The following is a 25530-nucleotide window of genomic DNA, read 5'->3' on the forward strand; positions in this document are numbered from 1 at the left end:
GGCAGTGAAGAGGTGCTGGGAAGCCGATAGGTGGACGGGAGTGGGGGGAGGGGAGTGGGGGAGGGGGTGGGGTATGGAAGTGGGGCAGGGGAATGGGGAAGGGGAGTCGGGTAGTGGAGTTGGGTAGGGGAGTGATTTAGGGGATTGGGGCAGGGGAGCGCAGTGAGGAGGTGGAGGGAAGGGGAGTGGGGGAGTAGAGTGGGGGAGGTGTCTGGGGTAGGGGAGTTGGGTAGTGGAGGGCAGAGAGGAGGTATGGGAAGGGGAGCGGGGGAGGCGTGTGGGGTAGGAGGGTTGGGGTGCGGAGTGGGGTCGGGGAGTGGTGTCGGGGATTTGGGTGGGGGAGTGGGGGAGCAGAGTGGCGGAGGGGAGTGTGGTATGGGTGTGGTAACGGGGGTTGGATAAGGGAGTCGGGTAGGGGAGTTGTGAAGGGGAGTGCGGTAGGTGAGTGAGGGAGCGTGGTGGGGGATAGGTGTGTGGTAGGGGAGGGAAGTGAGGAGGTGCAGGGAATCGGAGTGGTGGACGGGAGGGGAGTGGGGGAGGGGGTGGGGTAGGGGAGTGGGGGAGGAGAGTGGGGGTGGTGTCTGGGGTAGGGGAGTTAGGTAGTGGAGGGCAGAGAGGAGGTATGGGAAGGGGAGTGGGGGAGGGGTGTGGGGTAGGAGAGTTGGGGTGCGGAGTGGGGTCGGGGAGTGGTGTCGGGGATTTGGGTGGGGGAGAGGGGGAGCAGAGTGGCGGAGGGGAATGTGGTAGGGGTGTGGTAACGGGGGTTGATAAGGGAGTCGGGTAGGGGAGTTGTGAAGGGGAGTGCGGTAGGTGAGTGAGCGAGTGTGGTGGGGGATAGGTGTGTGGTAGGGGAGGGAAGTGAGGAGGTGCAGGGAATCGGAGTGGTGGACGGGAGGGGAGTGGGGGAGGGGGTGGGGTAGGGGAGTGGGGGAGGAGAGTGGGGGAGGCGAGTGGGGGAGGCGAGTTGGGGAGGCGAGTGTGAGGAGGGGAGTGGGGGAGGGGAGTGCGGTAGGGGTTTTGGCGTAGGGGATTTGGGGAAGGGAGTGCGGGAGGGGAGTGGGGGAGGGGAGTGGGGAGTGGAGTGGGGAGGGTTGTGGGGGAGGTTAGTGTGATGGGGAGTGGGGGAGGGGATTGGGGGAGGGGAGTATGAGAGGAGAGTTGGGGAGGGTAGAGGTTTAGGGGATTGAGGGAGCGGAGTGGGGGAGGGGAGAGAGGGAGGGGAGTGGGGGAGGGGAGTGAGGAAGGGGAGTTGAGGAGGGGAGTGGGGGAGAGGGGTGGAGTAGGGCAGTGGGGTATGGGATTAGGAGAGGGGAGCGGGCGAGGAGAGCTGGGGAGGGGGGTGGCGTAGGGGTGTGGGTAGCGGAGTGGGGGAGGGGAGTTGAGGCAGGGATTGAGGTGAGGAGTGGGGGAGGGGTGTGGGAACCTGGGAGTGGGGGAGGGGAGTGGGGGAGGGGAGAGGGGGAGGGTTGTGGGGGGGGAATGGGGAATGGGAGTTTAGAGGGGAGTGGGGGAGGGGAGTGGGGGAGGGGTGTGGGGGAGGGGAGTGGGGAGGGGAGTGGGGAGGGGAGTGGGGAGAGGCGTGATGCAGGGGAGTTGAGGAGGGGAGTTGAGGCAGGGGAGTTGAGGCGGGGAGAGGAGTGTGGGAGAGGTGTGAGGAGAGGAGTGGGGGAGAGCAGTAGGGTAGAGGAGTGGGGAGGGGATTAGGGGACGGCGTGGGGGACGGGCGTGGGGCAGTGGGGTCGGGTTGTAGAGTCGGGGAGTGGGGTCGGTGTGTGGGGTCGGGGTGTGGGGACAGGGAGTGGGGTCGGCGAGTGGGGTCGGGGAGTGGGGTCGGGGAGTGGTGTCGGGGAGTGAGGGAGGGGAGCGCAGTGAGGAGGTGGAGGGAAGGGGATTGGGGGAGTGGAGTGGGAGAGATGTCTGGGGTAGGGGAGTTGGGTAGTGGAGGGCAGTGAGGAAGTGGAGGGAAGGGGAGCGGGGAGGAGAGTGGGGTAGGGGAGTGGGGTAGGGGAGTGGGGTAGGGGGAGTGGGGTATGGGAGTGGGGTAGGGGTGTGGTGCCAGGGAGTTTGGTAGGGGAGTGGGAGAGCGGAGTGGGGGAGCAGAGTTGGGGAGCGGAGTGCGGTAGGGGAGTGGGGTAGGGGAGTGGGGTAGGGGGAGTGGGGTATGGGAGTGGGGTAGGGGTGTGGTGCCATGGAGTTTAGTAGGGGAGTGGGAGAGCGGAGTGGGGGAGCAGAGTTGGGGAGGGGAGTGTGGTAGGGGAGCGTGGTAGGGGGTGTGGTAGGGGAGTGTGGTAGGGGTGTGGTGACGTGGGTTTGGGTAGGGGAGTCGGGTAGGGGAGTTGTGGAGGGTTGTTGTGCAGGGGAGAGCAGTAGGCGAGTGGGGGAGGGGATTTGGGGGAGGGGATTTGGGGTCGGGGATTTGGGGTGGGGGATTTGGGGTAGGGGATTTGGGGAAGTGGAGTGGGGAGGGGAGTGGGGGAGGGGAGTGGGGGAGAGGAGTGGGGGAGTGGAGTGGGATAGGGAAGTTGGCTTGCTGAGTGAGGGAGCGTAGTGGGGGATAGGTGTGTGGTAGGGGAGGGCAGTGAGGTGGTGCAGGGAATCGGAGTGGCGGACGGGAGGGGAGTGGGGGGGGTGGGGTAGGGGAGTGGGGGAAGCGAGTGGGGGAGGCGAGTGGGGGCGGGGAGGGGGGAGGGGAGTGCGGTAGTGGTTTTGGGGTAGGGGATTTGGGGAGGGGAGTGGGGGAGGGGAATGATGAGGGGAGTGGGGGAGGGGAGTGGGGGAGGGGAGAGGGGAGGAGTGTGTGGGAGGTTAGTGTCGTATGGGAGCGTGGTAGGGGAGTGGGGAGGGGAGTGGGGGAGGGGAGTGGGGGAGGGGAGTATGGGAGGAGAGTTGGGGAGGGTAGAGGTTTAGGGGGTGAGGGAGGGGAGTGGGGGAGGGGAGTGAGGGAGGGGAGTTGGGGAGGGGAGTGAGGAAGGGGAGTTGAGGAGAAGGAGTGGGGTAGGGGGGTGGAGTAGGGGAGTGGGGTATGGGAATATGTGAGGGGAGTGGGGGAGGAGAGTTGGGGAGGGGAGTGGGTAGGGGTGTGGAGTAGGGGAGTGGGGGAGGGGAATTGAGGCAGGGAGTGAAGTGAGGAGTGGGGGAGGGGTGATGTGGTGGAGGGGAGTGGGGGAGGGGAGTGGGGGAGGGGAGTGGGGGAAGGGAGTGGGAACCTGGGAGTGGGGCAGGGGAGTGGGGGAGGGGAGTGGGGGAGGGTTGTGCGGTAGGGGAATGGGGAATGGGAGTGGGGAGGGGAGTGGGGAGGGGAGTGGGGGAGGGGAGTGGGGGAGGGGTGTGGGGGAGGGGAGTGGAGAGGGGAGTGGGGGAGGGGAGTGGGGAGGGGCATGATGCAGGGGAGTTGAGGAGGGGAGTTGAAGCAGGGGGGTTGAGGAGGGGAGTTGAGGCAGGGGAGTTGAGAAGGGCAGGGGAGTAGGGGAGAGGAGTGGGGGAGAGGTGTGGGGCAGAGGAGTGGGGGAGAGGTGTGCGGAGAGGAGAGGGGAGGAGAGTTGGGTCGAGGAGTGGGGGAGGGGATTAGGGGAGGGCGTGGGGGACGGGCGTGGGGGAGTGGGGTCGGGTTGTGGGGATCGGGTTGTGGGGTCGGGGAGTGAGGTCGGGGAGTGGGGTCGGGGAAGGGGGTCGGGGAGTGAGGGAGGGGAGCGCACTGAGGAGGTGGAGGGAAGGGGAGTGGGGGTGTGGAGTGGGAGAGGTGTCTGGGATAGGGGAGTTGGGTAGTGGAGGGCAGTGAGGAGGTGGAGGGAAGGAGAGCGGGGAGGAGTGTAGTGTAGGAGAGTTGGGGAGCGGAGTGGGGTAGGGGAGTGGGGTAGGGGAGTGGGGTAGGGGAGTGGGGTAGGGGTGTGATGCCGGGGAGTTTGGTAGGGGAGTGGGTGAGCGGAGTTGGGGAGCGGAGTGGGGGAGGGGAGTGTGGTAGGGGAGTGTGGTAGGGGAGTGTGGTAGGGGAGTGGTGACGGGGGTTTGGGTAAGGGAGTCGGGTAGGGGAGTCGGGTCGGGGAGTTGTGCAGGGGGTTTGTGGAGGGGAGAGCAGTAGGCGAGTGGGGGCGGGGATTTGGGGGAGGGGATTTGGGGTGGGGATTTGGGGTAGGTGATTTGGGGTAGGGGATTTGGTGGAGGGGATTTGGGGGAGGGGAGTGGGGGAGTGGAGTGGGGGAGGGGAGTGGGGGAGAGGAGTGGGGAAGAGGAGTGGGGGAGTGGATTGGGGAGGCGTGTTGCGGAGAGGAGAGGGGAGAAGAGTGGGGTAGAGGAGTGGGGGAGGGGATTAGGGGAGGGGCGTGGGGGCAGGAGATTAGGGGAGGGGAGTGGGGGAGGGGGTATGGGGAGTGGAGTCGGGGAGAGGGGTCGGGGAGAGGGGTGGGGGAGTGGGGTCGGGGAGTGGGGGAGGGGAGAGCAGTGAGGAGGTGGAGGGAAGGGGAGTGGGGGTGTGGAGTGGGGGAGGTGTCTGGGGTAGGGGAGTAGTGTAGTGGAGGGCAGTGAGGTGGTGGAGGGAAGGGGAGCGGGGGAGGAGTGTGGGTTAGGAAAGTTGGGGAGCGGAGTGGGTTAGGGGAGTGGGGTAGGGGTGTGATGCAGGGGAGTGGGGTCGGGGAGTGAGGGAGGGGAGCGCAGTGAGGAGGTGGAGGGAAGGGGAGTGGGGGAGTGGAGTGGGAGAGGTGTCTGGGGTAGGGGAGTTGGGTAGTGGAGGGCAGTGAGGAGGTGGAGGGAAGGGGAGCGGGGAGGAGTGTCGGGTAGGAGAGTTGGGGAGCGGAGTGGGGTAGGGGTGTAGAGTAGGGGAGTGGGTAGGGGAGTGGGGAAGGGGTGTGGTGCCGGGGAGTTTGGTAGGGGAGTGGGAGAGCGGAGTGGGGGAGCGGAGTGGGGGAGGGGAGTATGGGAGGGGAGTGTGGTAGGGAAGTGTGGTAGGGGTGTGGTGACGTGGGTTTGGGTCGGGGAGTCGGGTAGGGAAGTTGTGGAGGGGGTTGTGGAGGGGAGCGCAGTAGGCGAGTGGGGGAGGGGATTTGGGGTAGGTGATTTGGGGGAGGGGAGATGGGGGAGGGAATTTGGGGTAGGGGAGTGGGGGAGGGGAGTGGGGGAGGGGACTGAGGGAGAGGAGTGGGGGAGTGGAGCGGTGTAGGGAAGTGGGGTAGGTGAGTGAGGGAGCGTAGTGGGGGATAGGTGTGTGGTAGGGGAGGGCAGTGAGGTGGTGCAGGGAATCGGAGTGGTGGACGGGAGGGCAGTGGGGGAGGGGGTGGGGTAGGGGAGTGGGGGAGGGGAGTGCGGTAGGGGTTTTGGGGTAGGGGATTTGGGGAGGGGAGTGGGGGAGGGGAGTGGGGGAGGGGAGTGGGGGAGGGGAGTGGGGAGGGGAGTGGGGGAGGGGAGTGGGGGAGGGGAGTGGGGAGGGGTGTGAGGAGGGGTGTGGTGGAGGTTAGTGTGGTAGGGGAGTGGGGGAGGGGAGTGGGGGCGAGGAGTGAGGGAGTGGAGTGGGGGAGGGGAGTGAGGAAGGGGAGTTGAGGAGGGGAGTGGGGGAGGGGTGGTGGAGTAGGGGAGTGGGGTATGGGATTAGGTGAGGGGAGTGGGGGAGGAGAGTTGGGGAGGGGAGTGGGGTAGGGGTGTGGAGTAGGGGGGTGGGGGAGGGGAGTTGAGGCAGGGAGTGAGGTGAGGAGTTTGGGAGGGGTGTTGTGGTGGAGTGGAGTGGGGGAGGGGAGTGGGGGAGGGGAGTGGGAACCTGGGAGTGGGGGAGGGGAGTGGGGGAGGGGAGTGGGGGAGGGGTGTGGGGAGGGGAGTGGGGAGGGGAGTGGGGAGGGGAGTGGGGAGGGGCGTGATGCAGGGGAGTTGAGGAGGGGAGTTGAGGCAGGGGAGTTGAGGCAGGGGAGTTGAGGCGGGGAGGGGAGAGTGGGAGAGGAGTGGGGGAGAGGAGTGGGGCAGAGGAGTGGGGGAGGAGTGTTGCGGAGAGGAGAGGGGAGGAGAGTGGGGTAGAGGAGTGGGGGAGGGGATTAGGGGAGGGAGTGGGGGACGGGCGTGGGGGAGTTGGGTCGGGGAGTGGGGTCGAGGAGTGGGGACGGGGAGTGAGGGAGGGGAGTGCAGTGAGGAGGTGGAGGGAAGGGGAGTGTGGGAGTGGAGTGGGAGAATTGTCTGGGGTAGGGGAGTTGGGTAGTGGAGGGCAGTGAGGAGGTGGAGGGAAGGGGAGCGGGGAGGAGTGTAGTGTAGGAGAGTTGGGGAGCGGAGTGGGGTAGGGGAGTGGGGTAGGGGAGTGGGGTAGGGGTGTGATGCCGAAGTGTTTGGTAGAGGAGTGGGAGAGGGGAGTTGGGGAGCGGAGTGGGGGTGGGGAGTGTGGTAGGGGAGTGTGGTAGGGGAGTGGTGACGGGGATTTGGGTAACGGAGTCGGGTAGGGGAGTCGGGTCGGGGAGTTGTGGAGGGGGTTTGTGGAGGGGAGAGCAGTAGGCGAGTGGGGGAGGGGATTTGGGGGAAGGGATTTGGGGTAGGGGATTTGGGGTAGGGGATTTGGGGGAGGGGATTTGGGGGAGGGGAGTGGGGGAGGGGATTGGGGGAGGGGAGTGGGGGAGAGGAGTGGGGGAGAGGAGTGGGGGAGAGGAGTGGGGGAGTGGATTGGGGAGGGGTGTTGCGGAGAGGAGAGGGGAGAAGAGTGGGGTCGAGGAGTGGGGGAGGGGATTAGGGGAGGGGCGTGGGGGTAGGAGATTAGGGGAGGGGCGTGGGCGAGGGGGTACGGGGAGTGGGGTCGGGGAGAGGGGTCGGGGAGAGGTTGTGGGGAGTGGGGTCGGGGAGTGGGGGAGGGGAGAGCAGTGAGGAGGTGGAGGGAAGGGGAGTGGGGGTGTGGAGTGGGGGAGGTGTCTGGGGTAGGGGAGTTGTGTAGTGGAGGGCAGTGAGGTGGTGGAGGGAAGGGGAGCGGGGGAGGAGTGTGGGTTAGGAAAGTTGGGGAGCGGAGTGGGTTAGGGGAGTGGGGTAGGGGTGTATGCAGGGGAGTGGGGTCGGGGAGTGAGGGAGGGGAGCGCAGTGAGGAGGTGGAGGGAAGGGGAGTGGGGGAGTGGAGTGGGAGAGGTGTCTGGGGTAGGGGAGTTGGGTAGTGGAGGGCAGTGAGGAGGTGGAGGGAAGGGGAGCGGGGAGGAGTGTGGGGTAGGAGAGTTGGGGAGCGGCGTGGGGTAGGGGTTTAGAGTAGGAGAGTGGGGTAGGGGAGTGGGGAAGGGGTGTTGTGCCGGGGAGTTTGATAGGGGAGTGGGAGAGCGGAGTGGGGAGCGGAGTGGGGGAGGGGAGTGTGGTAGGGGAGTGTGGTAGGGGAGTGTGGTAGGGGTTTGGTGATGTGGGTTTGGGTAGGGGAGTCGGGTAGGGGAGTTGTGGAGGGGGGTTGTGGAGGGGAGAGCAGTTGGCGTGTGGGGGAGGGGATTTGGGGTAGGGGATTTGGGGGAGGGGATTTGGGGGAGGGGATTTGGGGTAGGGGAGTGGGGGAGGGGAGTGGGGGAGGGGACTGGGGAGAGGAGTGGGGGAGTGGAGCGGGGTAGGGAAGTGGGTTAGGTGAGTGAGGGAGCATAGTGGGGGATAGGTGTGTGGTAGGGGAGGGCAGTGAGGTGGTGCAGGGAATCGGAGTGGTGGACGGGAGGGGAATGGGGGAGGGGGTGGGGTAGGGGAGTGGGGGAGGCGAGTGGGGGAGGCGAGTTGGGGAGCTGAGTGGGGGAGGGGAGTGCGGTAGGGGTTTTGGGGTAGGGGATTTGGGGAGGGGAGTGGGGAGGGGAGTGATGAGGGGAGTGGGGGAGGGGAGTGGGGGAGGGGAGTGGGGAGGGGTGTGAGGAGGGGTGTGGGGGAGGTTAGTGTGGTAGGGGAGTGGGGGAGGGGAGTGGGGGCGGGGAGTATGGGAGGAGGGTTGGGGAGGGTAGAGGGTTAGGGCAGTGAGGGAGGGGAGTGGGGGAGGGGAGTGAGGGAGTGGAGTGGGGGAGGGGAGTGAGGAAGGGGAGTTGAGGAGGGGAGTGGGGGAGGGGTGGTGGAGTAGGGGAGTGGGGTATGTGATTAGGTGAGGGGAGTGGGGGAGGAGAGTTGGGGAGGGGAGTGGGGTAGGGGTGTGTAGTAGGGGGGTGGGGGAGGGGAGTTGAGGCAGGGAGTGAGGTGAGGAGTTTGGGAGGGGTGTTGTGGTGGAGTGGAGTGGGGGAGGGGAGTGGGGGAGGGGAGTGGGAACCTGGGAGTGGGGGAGGGGAGTGGGGGAGGGGAGTGGGGGAGGGTTGTGGGGGAGAGGAACGGGGAATGAGAGTGGGCAGGGGAGTGGGGGAGGGGAGTGGGGGAGGGGGGTGGGGAAGGGAGTGGGGAGGGGAGTGGGGAGGGGCGTGATGCAGGGGAGTTGAGGAGGGGAGTTGAGGCAGGGGAGTTGAGGCAGGGGAGTTGAGGCGGGGATGGGAGTTTGGGAGAGGAGTGGGGGAGAGGAGTGGGGCAGAGGAGTGGGGGAGGGGTGTTGCGGAGAGGAGAGGGGAGGAGAGTGGGGTAGAGGAGTGGGGGAGGGGATTAGGGGAGGGCGTGGGGGAGTGGGGTCGTGTTGTGCGGTCGGGGAGTGGGGTCGGGGAGTGGGGTCGGGTAGTGAGGACGGGGAGTGAGGGAGGGGAGCGCAGTGAGGAGGTGGAGGGAAGGGGAGTGGGGGAGTGGAGTGGGAGATGTGTCCGGGGTAGGGGAGTTGGGTAGTGGAGGGCAGTGAGGAGGTGAAGGGAAGGGGAGCGGGGAGGAGTGTGAGGTAGGAGAGTTGGGGAGTGGAGTGGGGTAGGGGAGTGGGGTAGGGGAGTGGGGTAGGGGGGTGGTGCCGGGGAGTTCGGTAGGGGAGTGGGAGAGCAGAGTGGGGGAGTGGCGTGGGGGAGGGGAGTGAGGTAGGGGAGTGTGGTAGGGGAGTGTTGTGGGGGAGTGGTAACGGGGGCTTGGGTACGGGTGTCGGGTAGGGGTGTCAGGTCGGGGAGTTGTGGGGGGGTGTGGAGGGGAGAGCAGTAGGCGAGTGGGGGAGGGGATTTGGGGTAGGGGATTTGGGGGAGGGGATTTGGGGGAGGGGAGTGGGGGAGGGGACTGTGGGAGAGGAGTGGGGGAGAGGAGTGGGGGAGGGGTGTTGCGGAGAGGAGAGGGGTGAGGATTGGGGTAGAGGAGTGGGGGAGGGGATTAAGGGAGGGGCGTGGGGGAGGGGATTAGGGGAGGGGCGTGGGGGAGGGGGGTCGGGGAGTGGGGTCTGGGAGTGGGGTCTGGGAGTGGGGTCGGGATTTGGGGTCGGGGAGTGGGGTCGGGGAGAGGGGTCGGGGAGAGGGGTAGGGGAGTGAGGGAGGGGAGTTGATGAGGGGAGTGGTGACGGGGGGTTGGTAGGGGAGTCAGGTATGGGAGTTGTGGAGGGGGGTTGTGGAGAGGAGAGCAGTAGGCGAGTGGGGGAGGGGATTTGGGTAGGGGATTTGGGGCAGGGGATTTGGGGGAGGGGATTTGGAGAGGGCAGTGGTGGAGGGGAGTGGGGGAGGGGAGTGGGGCGGAGTGTGTTGGTGGTTAGTGTGGGAGGGGAGTGGGGGAGAGGAGTGGGGAGGGCAATGGGGAGGGGAGAGGTGGTGCGGAGTGGGGGAGTGGAGTGGGGGTGTGGAGTGGGGGAGTGGTTTGGGGAGGGGAGAGGGGAAGGGGAGTGGGGGAGGGGAATAGGGGAGGGGTGTTGCGGAGAGGAGAGGTGAGGAGAGTGGGGTAGAGGAGAGGGGAGGAGAGTGGGGTATAGGAGTGGGGGAGTGCATTAGGGGAGGGGATTAGGGGAGGGGCATGGGGGTGGGGTAGAGGAGTGGGGGAGTGGGGTTGGGGAGTGGGATGGGGAGTGGGGAGTGGGGTAGGGTGAGTGGGGTCGTGTGAGTGGGGTTGGGTGAGTGGGTCGGTGAGTGGGTCGGTAAGTGAGGTCAGGGTGTGGGTCAGGGAGTGGGTTCGGGGAGTGGAGTAGGGATGTGGGTTAGGGGAGTGGGGGAGGGGAGTGAGGTAAGGGAGTGGGGGAGGGGAGTGGGGGAGGGGAGTGGGGGAGGTGAGTGTGGTAGGGGTGTGGTGACGGGGGGTTGGGTAGAGGAGTCGGGTAAGGGGGTTGTGGAGGGGACTGCGGTCTGCGAGTGGAGTGGGGGAGGGGATTTGGGGGAGGGGATTTGTGTTACGGAATTTGGGGTAGGGGAGTGGGGGAGGGGAGTGGGGAGGGGCGTGGGGGAGGAGTGTGCGGAGGAGTGTGGGGGAGGTTAGTGTGCGAGGGGAGTGGGGGAGCGGAGTGGGGGAGGGGAGTGTGGTAGGGGGTGTGGTGACGGGTGTTGGGTAGGGGAGTCGGGTGGGGGAGTTGTGGAAGGGAGTGCGGTATGCGGGTGTAGTGGGGGAGGGGATTTGGGGGAGGGGATTTGGGGGAGGGGATTTGGGGGAAGGGATTTGGGGTAGGGGACCTGGGGTAGGGGAGTGGGGGAGGACTTTGGGGAGGAGTGTGGGGAGGAGTGTGGGGAGGAGTCTGGGGGAGGTTAGTGTGGGAGGTTAGTGTGGGAGGGGAGTGGGGGAGAGGAGTGGGGGAGGGGAGTGGGGGAGGGGAGTTGGGGAGGGTAGTGGGTAAGGGAAATGGGGGAGGGTAGTGGGTTAGGGGAGTGAGGGAGGGGAGTTGGGGAGGGGAGTTAGGGAGGGGAGTTGAGGAGGGGTGTGAGGGAGTGGAGTGGAGTAGGGGAGTGTTGTCGGGGAGTGGAGTAGGGGAGTGGGGCAGGGGAGTGGGGTAGGGGAGTGGGATAGGGGAGTGGGGTAGGGGAGTGGATGAGGGGAGAGGGGGAGGAAAGTGGGGGAGGGGAGAGGGGGAGGGGAGTTGGGGAGGGGAGTGGGGGAGGGGAGTGGGCGAGGGGAGTGGAGGATGGGAGTGCGGTAGGGGAATTTGGGCAAGGGATTTGGGAGAGGGGAGTGTGGTAGGGGATTTGGTGTAGGGGATTTGGGGGAGGGGAGTGGGGGAGGGGATTTGGGGAGGGAAGTGAGGGAGGGGATTGGGGAGGGGAGTGGGGGAGAGGAGTGGGGGAGGGGTGTTGCAGAGAGGAGTGGGGGAGGAGAGTGGGGTAGAGGAGTGGGGCAGGGTATTAGTGGAGGGGCATGGGGGTGGGGAGTGGGGTTGGGGTGTGGGGGTGGGGAGTGGGGTCGGGTGAGTGGGGTCCGGTGAGTGGGGTCGGGTGAGTGGGGTCGGGGAGTGGGATAGGGGAGTTGTGGAGAGGAGTGCGGTATGCGAGTGGAGTGGTGGAGGGGATTTGGGGTAGGGGATTTGGGGTAGGGGATTTGGGGTAGGGGATGTGGGGTAGGGGTGTGGGGGAGGGGCGTTTGGGAGGGGAGTGGGTGAGAGTAGTGGGGGAGGGTAGTGGGGGAGGAATGTGGGGAGGTTAGTGTGGGGGAGGTTAGTGGGGGAGGGGAGTGGTGGAGGGGAGTGGGGGAGGGGAGTGGGGGAGTGGAGTGTGGTTGGGGTGTGGTGACGGGGAGTTGGGTAGGGGAGTCGGGTAGGGGAGTTGTGGAGGGGAGTGCAGTATACGAGTGGAGTGGGGGAGGGGAATTGGGGGAGGGGATTTGTGGGAGGGCATTTGGGGGTAGGGATTTGGGGTCGGGGATTTGGGGGAGGGGATTTGTGGTAGGGGATTTGGGGTGTGGGACTGGGGGAGGACTGTGGGGAGGAGTGTGGGGAGGAGTGTGGGGAGGAGTGTGTGGGAGGGGAGTGTGGGAGTGGAGTGGGGGAGAGGCGTGGGGAGGGGTGTTGCGGAGAGGAGAGGGGAGGAGAGTGGGGTAGAGGAGTGTGGTAGGGGAGTGTGGTAGGGGAGTGTGGTAGGGGAGTGGTGACGGAGGGTTGGGTAGGGGAGTCGGGTAAGGGAGTTGTGGAGGGGGTTTGTGGAGGGGAGAGCAGTAGGCGAGTGGGGGAGGGGATTTGGGGTATGGGATTTGGGGTATGGGATTTGGGGGAGGGGATTTGGGGGAGGGGATTTGGGGAGGGGAGTGGGGAAGGGGAGTGGGGGAGGGGAGAGCGGGGTGGAGTGGGGGAGTGGAGTGGGGCTGTGGAGTGGGGGAGTGGTTTGGGGAGGGGAGATGGGGAGGGGAGTGTGGGAGGGGAATTGGGGAGGGTTGTTTCGGAGAGGAGAGGTGAGGAGAGTGGGTTAGATGAGAGGTGAGGAGAGAGGGGTAGAGGAGTGGGGGAGGGGATTAGGAGAGGGGATTAGGGGAGGGGCATGGTCGTGGGGAGTGGGGTTGGGGAGTGGGGTTGGGAAGTGGGATGAGGAGTGGGGAGTGGGGTAGGGTGAGTGGGGTCGGGTTAGTGGGGTCGGGGAGTGGGGTCAGGGAGTGGGGTCGGGGAGTGGGGTCGGGGAGTGGGGGAGGGGAGTGGGGGAGGGGAGTGTGGTAGGGGAGTGGTGACGGGGGGTTGGGGAGGGGAGTCGGGTAGGGGAGTTGTGGAGGGGAGTGGGGGAGGGGATTTGGGGTAGGGGATTTGGGGTAGGGGAATTGGGGTCCGGAATGTGGGGTACGGAATTTGGGGTACGGAATTTGGGGTAGGGGTGTGGGGGAGGGGGGTGGGGGAGGGGAGTGGGGGAGGAGTGTGCGGAGGAGTGTGGGGAGGAGTGTGGAGGAGGTTAGTGTGGGAGGGGAGAGGGGGAGGGGAGAGGGGGAGGGGAGTGTGGTAGGGGGTGTAGTGACGGACGGTTGTGTAGGGGAGTCGGGTAGGGGAGTTGTGGAGGGGAGTGCGGTATGCGGGTGGAGTGGGGGAGGGTATTTGGGGGAGGGGATTTGGGGGAGGGGATTTGGGGAAGGGATTTGGGGTAGGGGACCTGGGGTAGGGGAGTGGGGGAGGACTTTGGGGAGGAGAGTGGGGAGGAGTGTGAGGAGGAGTGTGGGGGAGGTTAGTGTGGGAGGTTAGTGTGGGAGGGGAGTGGGGGAGGGGAGTGGGGGAGGAGAGTGGGGGAGGGGAGTTGGGGAGGGTAGTGGGTTAGGGAAATGGGGGAGGGTAGTGGGTTAGGGGAGTGAGGGAGGGGAGTTTGGGAGGGGCGTTAGGGAGGGCAGTTAGGGACGGGAGTTGAGGTGGGATGTGGGGGAGTGGAGTAGAGTAGGGGAGTGGAGTTCAGAGTGGAGTAGGGGAGTGGAGAAGGGGAGTGGGGTCTGGGAGTGGGGTAGGGGAGTGGGATAGGGGAGTGGGGGAGGGGAGTGGGGGAGGCGAGTGGGGGAGGGGAGTGTGGTATGGGTGTAGTGACGGGGGGTTGGGTAGGGGAGTCGGGTAGGGGAGTTGTGGAGGGGAGTGCGGTTTATAGTGAAGTGGGGGAGGGGATTTGGGGGAGGGGATTTGGGGTAGGGGATTTGGGGTAGGGGATTTGGGGTATGGAATTTGGGGTACGGAATTGGGGGGAGGGGAGTGGGGGAGGGGAGTGGGGGAGGAGTGTGGGGGAGGTTAGTGTGAGAGGGGAGTGGGAGAGCGGAGTGGGGGAGGGGAGTGCGGTAGGGGGTGTGGTGATGAGGGGTTGGGTAGGGGAGTAGGGTAGGGGAGTTGTGGAGGGCAGTGCGGTATGCGGGTGGAGTGGGGGAGGTTATTTGGGGGAGGGGATTTGGGGGAGTGGATTTGGGGGAAGGGATTTGGGGTAGGGGACTTGGGGTAGGGGAGTGGGGGAGGACTTTGGGGAGGAGTGTGGGGAGGAGTGTGTGGGAGGTTAGTGTGGGGGAGGTTAGTGTGGGAGGTTAGTGTGGGAGCGGAGTGGGGGAGGGGAGTGGGGGAGGGGAGAGGGGGAGGGGAGCTGGGGAGGGTAGTGGGTTAGGGAAATGGGGGAGTGTAGTGGGTTAGGGGAGGGAGGGAGGGGAGTTGGGGAGGGGAGTTAGGGAGGGGAGTTAGGGAGGGTTGTTGAGGAGGGGTGTGGGGGAGTGGAGAGGAGTATGGGAGTAGAGTGTAGAGTGGAGTAGGGGAGTGGAGTAGGGGAGTGGGGTAGGGGAGTGGGGGAGGGGAGTGTGGTAGGGGGAGCGGTGACGGGGGTTGGGTAGGGGAGTCGGGTAGGGGAGTTGTGAAGGGGAGTTGTGGAGGGGAGTGCGGTATGCGGGTGGAGTGGGGGAGGGGATTTGGGGGAGGGGATTTGGTGGAGGGGATTTGGGGAAGGGATTTGGGGTAGGGGACCTGGTGTAGGGGAGTGCGAGAGGACTTTGGGGAGGAGTGTGGGTAGGAGTGTGGGGTGGAGTGTGGGGGAGGTTAGTGTGGGAGGTTAGTGTGGGAGGGGAGAGGGAGAGGGGAGAGGGGAAGGGGATTGGGGAGGGGAGTGGGGGAGAGGAGTGGGGGAGGGGAGTGAGGGAGGGGACTTGGGGAGGGGAGTTAGGGAGGGGTGTTAGGGAGGGGAGTTGAGAAGGGGTGTGGGGGAGTGGAGTGGAGTAAGGGAGGGGAGTTGAGGAGGGGTGTGGGGGAGTGGAGTGTGGTAGGGGAGTGTGGTAGGGGAGTGTGGTAGGGGAGTGGTGACGGAGGGTTGGGTAGGGGAGTCGGGTAAGGGAGTTGTGGAGGGGGTTTGTGGAGGGGAGAGCAGTAGGCGAGTGGGGGAGGGGATTTGGGGTATGGGATTTGGGGTATGGGATTTGGGGGAGGGGATTTGGGGGAGGGGATTTGGGGAGGGGAGTGGGGAAGGGGAGTGGGGGAGGGGAGAGCGGGGTGGAGTGGGGGAGTGGAGTGGGGCTGTGGAGTGGGGGAGTGGTTTGGGGAGGGGAGATGGGGAGGGGAGTGTGGGAGGGGAATTGGGGAGGGTTGTTTCGGAGAGGAGAGGTGAGGAGAGTGGGTTAGATGAGAGGTGAGGAGAGAGGGGTAGAGGAGTGGGGGAGGGGATTAGGAGAGGGGATTAGGGGAGGGGCATGGTCGTGGGGAGTGGGGTTGGGGAGTGGGGTTGGGAAGTGGGATGAGGAGTGGGGAGTGGGGTAGGGTGAGTGGGGTCGGGTTAGTGGGGTCGGGGAGTGGGGTCAGGGAGTGGGGTCGGGGAGTGGGGTCGGGGAGTGGGGGAGGGGAGTGGGGGAGGGGAGTGTGGTAGGGGAGTGGTGACGGGGGGTTGGGGAGGGGAGTCGGGTAGGGGAGTTGTGGAGGGGAGTGGGGGAGGGGATTTGGGGTAGGGGATTTGGGGTAGGGGAATTGGGGTCCGGAATGTGGGGTACGGAATTTGGGGTACGGAATTTGGGGTAGGGGTGTGGGGGAGGGGGGTGGGGGAGGGGAGTGGGGGAGGAGTGTGCGGAGGAGTGTGGGGAGGAGTGTGGAGGAGGTTAGTGTGGGAGGGGAGAGGGGGAGGGGAGAGGGGGAGGGGAGTGTGGTAGGGGGTGTAGTGACGGACGGTTGTGTAGGGGAGTCGGGTAGGGGAGTTGTGGAGGGGAGTGCGGTATGCGGGTGGAGTGGGGGAGGGTATTTGGGGGAGGGGATTTGGGGGAGGGGATTTGGGGAAGGGATTTGGGGTAGGGGACCTGGGGTAGGGGAGTGGGGGAGGACTTTGGGGAGGAGAGTGGGGAGGAGTGTGAGGAGGAGTGTGGGGGAGGTTAGTGTGGGAGGTTAGTGTGGGAGGGGAGTGGGGGAGGGGAGTGGGGGAGGAGAGTGGGGGAGGGGAGTTGGGGAGGGTAGTGGGTTAGGGAAATGGGGGAGGGTAGTGGGTTAGGGGAGTGAGGGAGGGGAGTTTGGGAGGGGCGTTAGGGAGGGCAGTTAGGGACGGGAGTTGAGGTGGGATGTGGGGGAGTGGAGTAGAGTAGGGGAGTGGAGTTCAGAGTGGAGTAGGGGAGTGGAGAAGGGGAGTGGGGTCTGGGAGTGGGGTAGGGGAGTGGGATAGGGGAGTGGGGGAGGGGAGTGGGGGAGGCGAGTGGGGGAGGGGAGTGTGGTATGGGTGTAGTGACGGGGGGTTGGGTAGGGGAGTCGGGTAGGGGAGTTGTGGAGGGGAGTGCGGTTTATAGTGAAGTGGGGGAGGGGATTTGGGGGAGGGGATTTGGGGTAGGGGATTTGGGGTAGGGGATTTGGGGTATGGAATTTGGGGTACGGAATTGGGGGGAGGGGAGTGGGGGAGGGGAGTGGGGGAGGAGTGTGGGGGAGGTTAGTGTGAGAGGGGAGTGGGAGAGCGGAGTGGGGGAGGGGAGTGCGGTAGGGGGTGTGGTGATGAGGGGTTGGGTAGGGGAGTAGGGTAGGGGAGTTGTGGAGGGCAGTGCGGTATGCGGGTGGAGTGGGGGAGGTTATTTGGGGGAGGGGATTTGGGGGAGTGGATTTGGGGGAAGGGATTTGGGGTAGGGGACTTGGGGTAGGGGAGTGGGGGAGGACTTTGGGGAGGAGTGTGGGGAGGAGTGTGTGGGAGGTTAGTGTGGGGGAGGTTAGTGTGGGAGGTTAGTGTGGGAGCGGAGTGGGGGAGGGGAGTGGGGGAGGGGAGAGGGGGAGGGGAGATGGGGAGGGTAGTGGGTTAGGGAAATGGGGGAGTGTAGTGGGTTAGGGGAGGGAGGGAGGGGAGTTGGGGAGGGGAGTTAGGGAGGGGAGTTAGGGAGGGTTGTTGAGGAGGGGTGTGGGGGAGTGGAGAGGAGTATGGGAGTAGAGTGTAGAGTGGAGTAGGGGAGTGGAGTAGGGGAGTGGGGTAGGGGAGTGGGGGAGGGGAGTGTGGTAGGGGGAGCGGTGACGGGGGTTGGGTAGGGGAGTCGGGTAGGGGAGTTGTGAAGGGGAGTTGTGGAGGGGAGTGCGGTATGCGGGTGGAGTGGGGGAGGGGATTTGGGGGAGGGGATTTGGTGGAGGGGATTTGGGGAAGGGATTTGGGGTAGGGGACCTGGTGTAGGGGAGTGCGAGAGGACTTTGGGGAGGAGTGTGGGTAGGAGTGTGGGGTGGAGTGTGGGGGAGGTTAGTGTGGGAGGTTAGTGTGGGAGGGGAGAGGGAGAGGGGAGAGGGGAAGGGGATTGGGGAGGGGAGTGGGGGAGAGGAGTGGGGGAGGGGAGTGAGGGAGGGGACTTGGGGAGGGGAGTTAGGGAGGGGTGTTAGGGAGGGGAGTTGAGAAGGGGTGTGGGGGAGTGGAGTGGAGTAAGGGAGGGGAGTTGAGGAGGGGTGTGGGGGAGTGGAGTGGTGTAGGGGAGTGGAGTGCAGAGTGGAGTAGGGGAGTGGAGTAGGGGAGTGGTGTCAGGGAGTGGGGTAGCGGAGTGGGGTAGGGGAGTGGGGGAGGAGAGTGGGGGAGGGGAGTGTGGTAGGGGTGTAGTGACGGGGGGTTGGGTAGGGGAGTCGGGGAGGGGAGTTGTGGAGGGGAGTGCGGTTTGCGAGTGGAGTGGGGTAGGGGATTTGGGGTAGGGGATTTGGGGTAGAGGATTTAGGGTACGGGATTTGGGGGAGGGGAGTGGGGAGGGGAGTGGGTGAGGGGAGTGGGGGAGGAGTGTGGGGAGGAGTGTGGGGGAGGTTAGTGTGGGAGGTTAGTGTGGGAGGGGAGTGGGGGAGGGGAGTGGGGGAGGGGTGTTGGGGCGGGGAGTTGGGGAGGGTAGTGGATTAGGGAAATGGGGGAGGGTAGTGGGTTAGGGGAGGGAGGGAGGGGAGTTGGGGAGGGGTGTTAGGGAGGGCAGTTAGGGAGGGGAGTTGAGGAGGGGTGTGGGGGAGTGGAGTGGAGTATGGGAGTGGATTGTAGAGTGGAGTAGGGAAGTGGAGTCGGGGAGTGGGTTAGGGGAGTGGGGTAGGGGAGTGGGGTAGGGGAGTGGGGGAGGGGAGTGGGGGAGGGGAGTGTGGTAGGGGGTGTGGTGACGGGGGGTTGGGTAGGGGCGTCGGGTAGGGGAGTTGTGGAGGGGAGTGCGGTATGCGGGTGGAGTAGGGGAGGGTATTTGTGGGAGGGGATTTGGGGGAGGGGATTTGGGGAAGGGATTTGGGGGTAAGGATTTGGGGTTGGGGACCTGGGTTGGGGCGTGGGGGAGGACTTTGGGGAGGAGCGTGGGTAGAAGTGTGGGGAGGAGTGTGGGGGAGGTTAGAGTGGGGGAGGTTAGTGTGGGAGGTTAGTGTGGGAGGGGAGTGGGGGAGGGGAGTGGGAGAGGGGAGTTGGGGAGGGTAGTGGGTTAGGGAAATGGGGGAGGGTAGTGGGTTAGGGGAGTAAGGGAGGGGAGTTGGGGAGGGGTGTTAGGGAGGGGAGTTAGGGTGGGGAGTTGAGGATGGGTGTGGGGGGAGGAGTGGAGTAGGGGAGAGGAGTGCAGAGTGAAGTAGGGGAGTGGAGTAGGGGAGTGCCATCTGGGAGTGGGGTAGGGGAGTGGGGTAGGGGAGTTGGGGAGGGAAGTGGGGGAGGTGAGTGTGGTAGGGGTGTATTGACGGGGGGTTGGGTAGGGGAGTCGGGTAGGTCAGTTGTGGAGGGGAGTGCGGTATGCGAGTGGAGTGTGGGAGGGGATTTGGGGTAGGGGATTTGGGGTAGGGGATTTGGGGTAGGGGATTTGGGGTACGGAATTTGGGGTACGGAATTTGGAGGAGGGGAGTGGGGGAGGGCAGTGGGGGAGGGTAGTGGGGGAGGAGTGTGCGGAGGAGTGTGGGGAGGAGTGTGGGGGAGGTTAGTGTGGGAGGGGGTGGGGGAGCGGAGTGGGGGAGGGGAGTGTGGTAGGGGTGTGGTGACGGGGGTTGGGTAGGGGAGTCGGGTAGGGGAGTTGTGGAGGGGAGTGCGGTATACGGGTGGAGTGGGGGAGGTTATTTGGGGAAGGGGATTTGGGAGAGTGGATTTGGGGGAAGGGATTTGGGGTCGGGGATTTGGGGTTGGGGATTGGGGAGGACTTTGGGGAGGAGTGTGGGGAGGAGTGTGGGGAGGAGTGTGGGGGATGTTAGTGTGGGAGGTTAGTGTGGGAGGGGAGTGGGGGAGGGGAGTGGGGGAGTGGAGTTGGGGAGGGTCGGGGGTTAGGGAAATGGGGGAGGGTAGTGGGTTAGGGGAGTGAGGGAGGGGAGTTGGGGAGGGGTGTTAGGGAGGGGAGTTATGGAGGGGAGTTGAGGATGGGTGTGGGGGAGAGGGCTGGAGTAGGGGAGTGGAGTACAGAGTGGAGTAGGGGAGTGGAGTTGGGAAGTGGGGTCTGGGAGTGGGGTAGGGGAGTGGGGGAGGGGAGTGGGGGAGGGGAGTGTGGTAGGGGTGTATTGACGGGGGGTTGGGTAGGGGAGTCGGGTCGGGGAGTTGTGGAGGGGAGTGCGGTATGCGGTTGGAGTGTGGGAGGGGATTTGGGGGAGGGGATTTGGGGTAGGGGATTTGGGGTAGGGGATTTGGGGTACAGAATTTGGGGTACGGAATTTGGGGGAGGGGAGTGGGGGAGGGCAGTGGGGGAGGGGAGTGGGGGAGGAGTGTGCGGAGGAGTGTGGGGAGGAGTATGGGGGAGGTTAGTGTGGGAGGTGAGAGGGGGAGCGGGGTGGGGGATCGGGGTGGGGGAGGGGAGTGTGGTAGGGGGTGTGGGGACGCGGGGAGGGGAGTGGGGGAGGGGAGTGGGGGAGCGGTGTTGCAGAGAGGAGAGGTGAGGAGAGTGGGGTAGACGTGTGGGGGAGGGGACTAGGGGAGGGGCATGGGGGTGGGGAGTGAGCTTGGGGTGTGGGTGTGGGGAGTGTGATCGGGTGAGTGGGGTCGGGTGAGTGGGGTCGGGTGAGTGCGGTCATGGAGTGGGGCCGTGGAGTGCGGTCGGGGAGTGGGGTCGGGGACTGGGGTAGCGGTGTGGGGTATGGGAGTCGGGTAGCGGAGTGGGGGAGGGGAGTGTGCTAGGGGTGTGGTGACAGGGGTTGGGTAGGGGAGTCGGGTAGGGGAGTTGTGGAGGGGAGTGTGGTATGTGAATGGAGTGGGGGTGGGGATTTGGGAGAGGGGATTTGGGGAGGGGATTTGGGGTAAGGGATTTGTGGAAGGGGATTTGGGGTAGGGGAGTGGGGGAGGGGTGTGGAGTAGGGTAGTGGGGAGGACTGTGTGGAGGAGTGTGGGGAGGAGTGTGGGGAGGTAAGTGTGGGGGAGGTTAGTGGGGGAGGGGAGTGTGGTAGGGGTGTATTGACGGAGGGCTGGTTCGGGGAGTCGGGTAGGGGAGTTGTGGAGGGGAGTGCGGTATGCGAGTGGAGTGGGGGAGGGGATTTGGGGAGGGGATTTGGGGGTAGGGATTTGGTGTAGGGGATTTGGGGGAGGGGATTTGAGTCCGGGATTTGGGGTAGGGGATTTGGGGTAGGGGAGTGGGGGAGGACAGTGGGGAGGAATGTGGGGGAGGTTAGTGTGGGAGGGGAGTGGGGGAGAGGGGGAGTGGGGGAGGGGAGTGGGGGAGGGGAGTGGGGAGGGGAGTGGGTGAGGGGAGTGGGGGAGAAGTGTTGGAGAGGGTAGTGGGTTAGGGGAGTGAGGGAGGGGAGTTGAGGAGGGGTGTGGGGGAGTGGAGCGCAGTAGGGGAGTGGAGTAGGGGAGTGGCGTATTGGAGTGTGGTAGGGGATTAGGTGAGGGGAGTGGGGGAGGAGAGTTTGGGAGGAGAGTGGGGAGGAGAGTGGAGGAGGAGAGTGGGGGAGGGGAGTGGGGGAGGGGAGTGCGGGAGGGGAGTGGGGGAGGGGAGTGGGGGTGTGGAGTGGGTGTGGGGAGTGGGGGTGGTGAGTGGGGGAGGAGAGTGGGGGTGGGGAGGGGGGAGTGGAGTGAGGGAGTGGAGTGGGGGAGTGGAGTGGGAGAGGGTAGTGGGGGAGGGTAGTTGGGGAGGGTAGTGGGGGATGGGAGTGGGGGATGGGCGTGCGGTAGGGGAATTGGGGCAGGGGATTTGGGGGAGGGGAGTGTGGGAGGGGAGGGTGGTGGGGGATTTGGGGGAGGACAGTGGGGAGGGGAGTGGGGGAGGGAAGTGGGAGTGGGGAGTAGGGGAGGGGTGTGGGGAGGAGTGTGGGGAAGAGTGCGTGGTAGGGGAGTTGAGTGGGGGAGGGGAGTTGGGGAGGGGAGTGGTGGAGGGGAGTGGGGAAGGGGAGATAGGGGAGTTGAGGAGGGGTGTGGGGGAGGGGAGTTTGGGAGGGGAGTGGGGGAGGGGAGTGGGGGAGGGGAGTGGTGGAGGGGAGTGGTGGAGGGGAGTGTGGGGTGGGGGAGTTGAGGCAGGGAGTGGGGCGAGCTGTGGGGGGAGGGGTGTTGCCTCGAGGAGAGGGGTGGAGAGTGGGGTCGAGGTGTGGAGGAGGGGAGTTGGGGAGGTGCGTGGGGAGGCGAGTGGGGTTTGGGTAGTCAGGGAATGGATTGAGGGACAGGGACTGGGTTAGGGAGTGGTGTAGGTGAGTGGGGGTGGGGAGAGGTTATGGGAGTTTTGGAGAGGAGTGGGGTAGGGGAGTGGTGGGGCTAGTGGGGGAGCAGAGTGGTGTAGGGGAGTGGAGTAGGGGAGGACTTCAGGAGATGGAGGGAAGGGGAGTTGGGGAGGGGAGTTGTGGAGGGGCGTGGGGTAGGCCATAGCGGTAGGGTAGTGGGCGAGGGGTGTGGGGGAGGTGGAGTGGGGGAGGGGAGTCGGCGAGTGGAGTGGGGGTGTGGGGAAGGGGTGTGGGGATGGGTGTGGGGGAGGGGAGTGCGGGAGGGCGTCTGGTAGGGGAGTTTGGGAGGGAAGTGCGGTGGGGTAGTGGGGTAGGGGAGTGGAGGAGGGGGGTGGGGGTGCAGTGTGGTGTCGGGGAGTGTGGTAGGTGTGGGATGAAAGGAGGTGGAGGGAAGGGGAGTGGGGAGGGGATTTGGGTAGTGGGGCAGTGAGGAGATGGAGGGAAGGGGGTGGGAGAGGGGAATGGGGGAGGGGAGTGGGGGAGGGGTGTGTGTTACGTGAGTGGGGTAGGGGAGTGTAGGGAGTGGAGTGAGGTAGGGGTATGGGGAGGCGAGTGGGGGAAGGGAGTGGGGAGGGGAGTGGGGCAAGGTAGTGGGGGCGGTAACTGGGTGAGTGGAGTGAGGTAGGGCAGTGGGGGCGGGGAGTGGGTAGGGGAGGTGTGGAGTGGGGGAGGGGAGTTGTGGCGGGGAGTGGGGGAGGGCAGCGCGGTAGTGGAGTTGGGGAGCGTAGTTTGTAGGGGAGTGAGTGATGGGTGTTGGGGAGGTGAGTGGGGGAGTGGGGTGAGGGAGGGGCTTGGGGACAGGGAGTGGGTTAGTGGAGTGGTGTAGGTGAGTGGTGTGGGGAGAGGGTACGGGAGTGGTGTAGGGGAGTGGAGTAGGGGAGGGATGTAAGGAGGTGGAGGGAAGGACAGTTGGGGAGGGGAGTTGGGGAGGGGCGTGGTGTAGGGCATTGTGGTAGGGGAGTTGGGGAGGGGAGGATAGTGGGGGATGGGAGTTGGGGAGGACAGTTGGGGAGCAGAGTGGGAGAGGGGCGTGGGAGAGGGGCCTGGGGGAGGGGCGTGGGTGAGGGCGTCTGGTAGGGGAGTTTGGGAGGGAAGTGCAGTGGGGTAGTGGGGTAGTGGAGTGGAGGAGGGGGTGGGGGTGCAGAGTGTTGTCGGGGAGTGTGGTCGGGGTGTGCTGTTCGGAGGTGGAGGGAAGGGGAGTGGGGAGGGGGGTTTGGTAGGGGGGCAGTGAGGAGATGGAGGGAAGGGGAGTGGGAGAGGGGATTGAGGTATGGGTATGGGGTGGGGAGTGAGGTAGGGGAATGGGGAGGGGAGTGGGGGAGGGACGTTTGGAGTGGAGTGGGAGGGGAGTGGGGTAAGGTAGTGGGTGCGTTAACTGGGGGAGTGGAGTGAGGTAGGGCAGTGGGGGAGGGGAGTGGGGTATGGGTATGGGGTGGGGAGTGAGGTAGGAGAAAGGGGAGGGGAGTGGGGGAGGGAAGTGGGGGAGGGAAGTTGGAAGGGGAGTGGGGAGGGGAGTGGGGTAAGGTAGTGGGAGGGGTAACTGGTGGAGTGGAGTAAGGTAGGGCAGTGGGGGAGGGCAGTGGTGTAGGGGATCTGGGTACTGGAGTGCAGTGAGGAGGTGGAGGGAAGGAGAGTGGGGTAGGGGAGTGGGTAGGAGAGGTGGTATGGGAGTATGGGAGGGGTGTGAGAGAGGAGATTGGCGATGGGACTGGGGTAGTGGACTGGGGTAGGGGAGTAGGGTAGAGGTGTGGGGTAGGGGTGTGGGGTCGGGTTTGGGGTAGGGGAGAGATGTAGGGGTGTTGTGGAGGGGAGTGCCGTTGGGGAGTGGGGGCGGGGAGTGGGGGAGGGTAGTGGGGGATGGGAGTGTGGTGGAGTCGTGCAGTGAGGATGTGGAGGTAAGCGGAGTGGGGTAGCGGAGTGGACGAGGGGAGTTGGGAGGGGAGTGGGGGAGGTTAGTGTGGGAGGGGAGTGGGGGAGATTAGTGAGTGAGGGGAGTGGGGGAGGGGAGTTTGGGAGTGGGGGAGGGGATTGGGGAGGCAAGAGCGGGAGGGGAGTGGGGAGGGGAGTGAGGAGGCGAGTGGGGGAGGTTAGTGTGGGAGGTGAGTGGGGAGGGGCGTGGGGGAGCGAGTGGGGAAGGTTAGTGTGGGAGGTGAGTGAGGAGGGGAGTGGGGGAGGGGAGTGGGGGAGGGGACTGGGAGGGGAGTGGGGAGGGGAGTGAGGAGGGGAGTGGGGGAGGGGAGTGGGGAGGGGAGTGGGGAGGGGAGTGAGGAGGGGAGTGGGGGAGGTTAGAGTTGTAGGGGAGTTGGAGGGGAGTGAGGGAGGGGAGTGTGGGAGCAGACTGGGCGAGGGGAGTTGGGGAGGGGAGTGGGATAGGAGAGTGGGGGGACAGGGAGTGGGTTAGGGGAGTGGTGTAGGTGAGTGGGGGTGGGGAGAGGGTATGGGAGTTTTGGAGGGGAGTAGGGTAGGGGAGTGGTGAGGCTAGTGGGGGATCAGAGTGGTGTAGGGGAGTGGGGAGGGGAGTGGGTTTGGGGAGTGGGGGTGCGGATTGGGGGAGGGGAGTGGGGGAGGGGAGTGGGGGAGGGGAGTAGGGGAGGGGAGTGGGGGAGGGGTGTGGGGAGGGGTTTGGGGGAGGGGAGTGGGGGAGGGCGTCTGGTAGGGGAGTTTGGGAGAGAGGTGCGGTGGGGTAGTGGGGTAGGGGAGTGGAGGAGGGGGTGGGGGTGCAGTGTGGTGTTGGGAAGTGTGGTAGGGGTGGGCTGTAAGGAGGTGGAGGGAAGGGGAGTGGGGACGGGAGTTGGGTAGGGGTGCAGTGAGGAGATGGAGGGAAGGGGAGTGGGAGAGGGGAATGGGGGAGTGGAGTGGGGTAGGGTGTGTGTTAGGTGAGTGGGGTGGGGAGTGGGGGAGGGAAGTGGGGGAGGGGAGTGGGTTTGGGGAGTGGGGGTGCGGATTGGGGGAGGGGAGTGGGGGACGGGTGTGGGGGAGGGGAATGGAGGAGTGGAGTGGGGTAGGGTGTGTGTTAGGTAAGTGGGGTGGGGGAGTGGGTTTGGGGAGTGGGGTTGCGGATTGGGGGAGGGGAGTGGGGGAGGGGAGTGGGGGAGGGGAATAGGGGAGGGGAGTGGGGGAGGGGTGTGTGGAGGGGTTTGGGGGAGGGGAGTGGGGGAGGGCGTCTGGTAGGGGAGTTTGGGAGGGAGGTGCGGAGGGGTAGTGGGGTATGGGAGTGGAAGAGGGGGTGGGTGTGCAGTGTGGTGTTGGGAAGTGTGGTAGGGGTGGGCTGTAAGGAGGTGGAGGGAAGAGGAGTGGGGACGGGAGTTGGGTAGGGGTGCAGTGAGGAGATGGAGGGAACGGGAGTGGGAGAGGGGAATGGGGGAGTGGAGTGGGGTAGGGTGTGTGTTAGGTGAGTGGGGTGGGGGAGTGGGGGAGGGAAGTGGGGACGGGGGTGGGGAGGGGATTGGGGAGGGGAGTGTAGAGGGGAGTGGGGTAAGGTAGTGGGGGTGGTAACTGGGGGAATGGAGCGAGGTAGGGCAGTGGGGGAGTGTCGTGGGGAGTGGGGGAGGGCAGTGGCGTCGGGGACTTGGGTACTGGAGTGCAGTGAGGAGGTGGAGGGAAGGGGAGTGGGGTAAGAGAGTGGGGTAGGAGAGGTGGGTAGGGGAGTATGGGAGGGGTGTGAGGTAGGGGATTGGCGACAGGACTGGGGTAGTGGAATGGGGTAGGGGAGTGGGGTAGGGGAGTGGGGTAGGGGAGTTATGTCAGGGAGTGGGAGAGGGAAGTGGTGTAGGTGAGTGGGGGTGGGGAGAGGGTAGGGGAGTTTTGGAGAGAAGCGGGGTAGGGGATTGGTGGGGCTAGTGGGGGATCAGAGTGTTGTAGGGGAGTGGAGTAGAGGAGGGCTGTAAGGAGGTGGAGGGAAGGGGAGTGGGGAGGCGATTTGGTAAGGGGACTGGGGGAGGCGATTTGGTAATGGGACTGGGGGAGGCGATTTGGGGAGGGGAGAGGGGAGGGGAGTGGGGAGGGGAGGGGAGTGGGGGAGGGCGTCTGGTAGGGGAGTTTGGGAGGGATGTGCGGTGGGGTAGGGGAGTAGAGGAGGGGAGTGGGGGTGCAGAGTGGTGTCGTGGAGTCTGGTAGGGGTGTGCTGTCAGGAGGTGGAGGGAAGGGGAGTGGGGAGTGGAGTTGGGTCGGAGGGGAGTGGGTGAGGGAATGGGGGAGGGGAGTGGGGGAGAGGAGTGGGGGAGGGGAGTGGGGGAGGGGAGTGGGGGAAGGGAGTGGGGGAGGGGTGTGTGTTATGTGAGTGGGGGAGTGGAGTGAGGTAGGGGTATGAGGTGGGGAGT

The sequence above is a fragment of the Heterodontus francisci genome, unplaced genomic scaffold (assembly GCF_036365525.1).
Source record: "Heterodontus francisci isolate sHetFra1 unplaced genomic scaffold, sHetFra1.hap1 HAP1_SCAFFOLD_200, whole genome shotgun sequence".
In the NCBI taxonomy this organism is placed as follows: Eukaryota; Metazoa; Chordata; class Chondrichthyes; order Heterodontiformes; family Heterodontidae; genus Heterodontus; species Heterodontus francisci.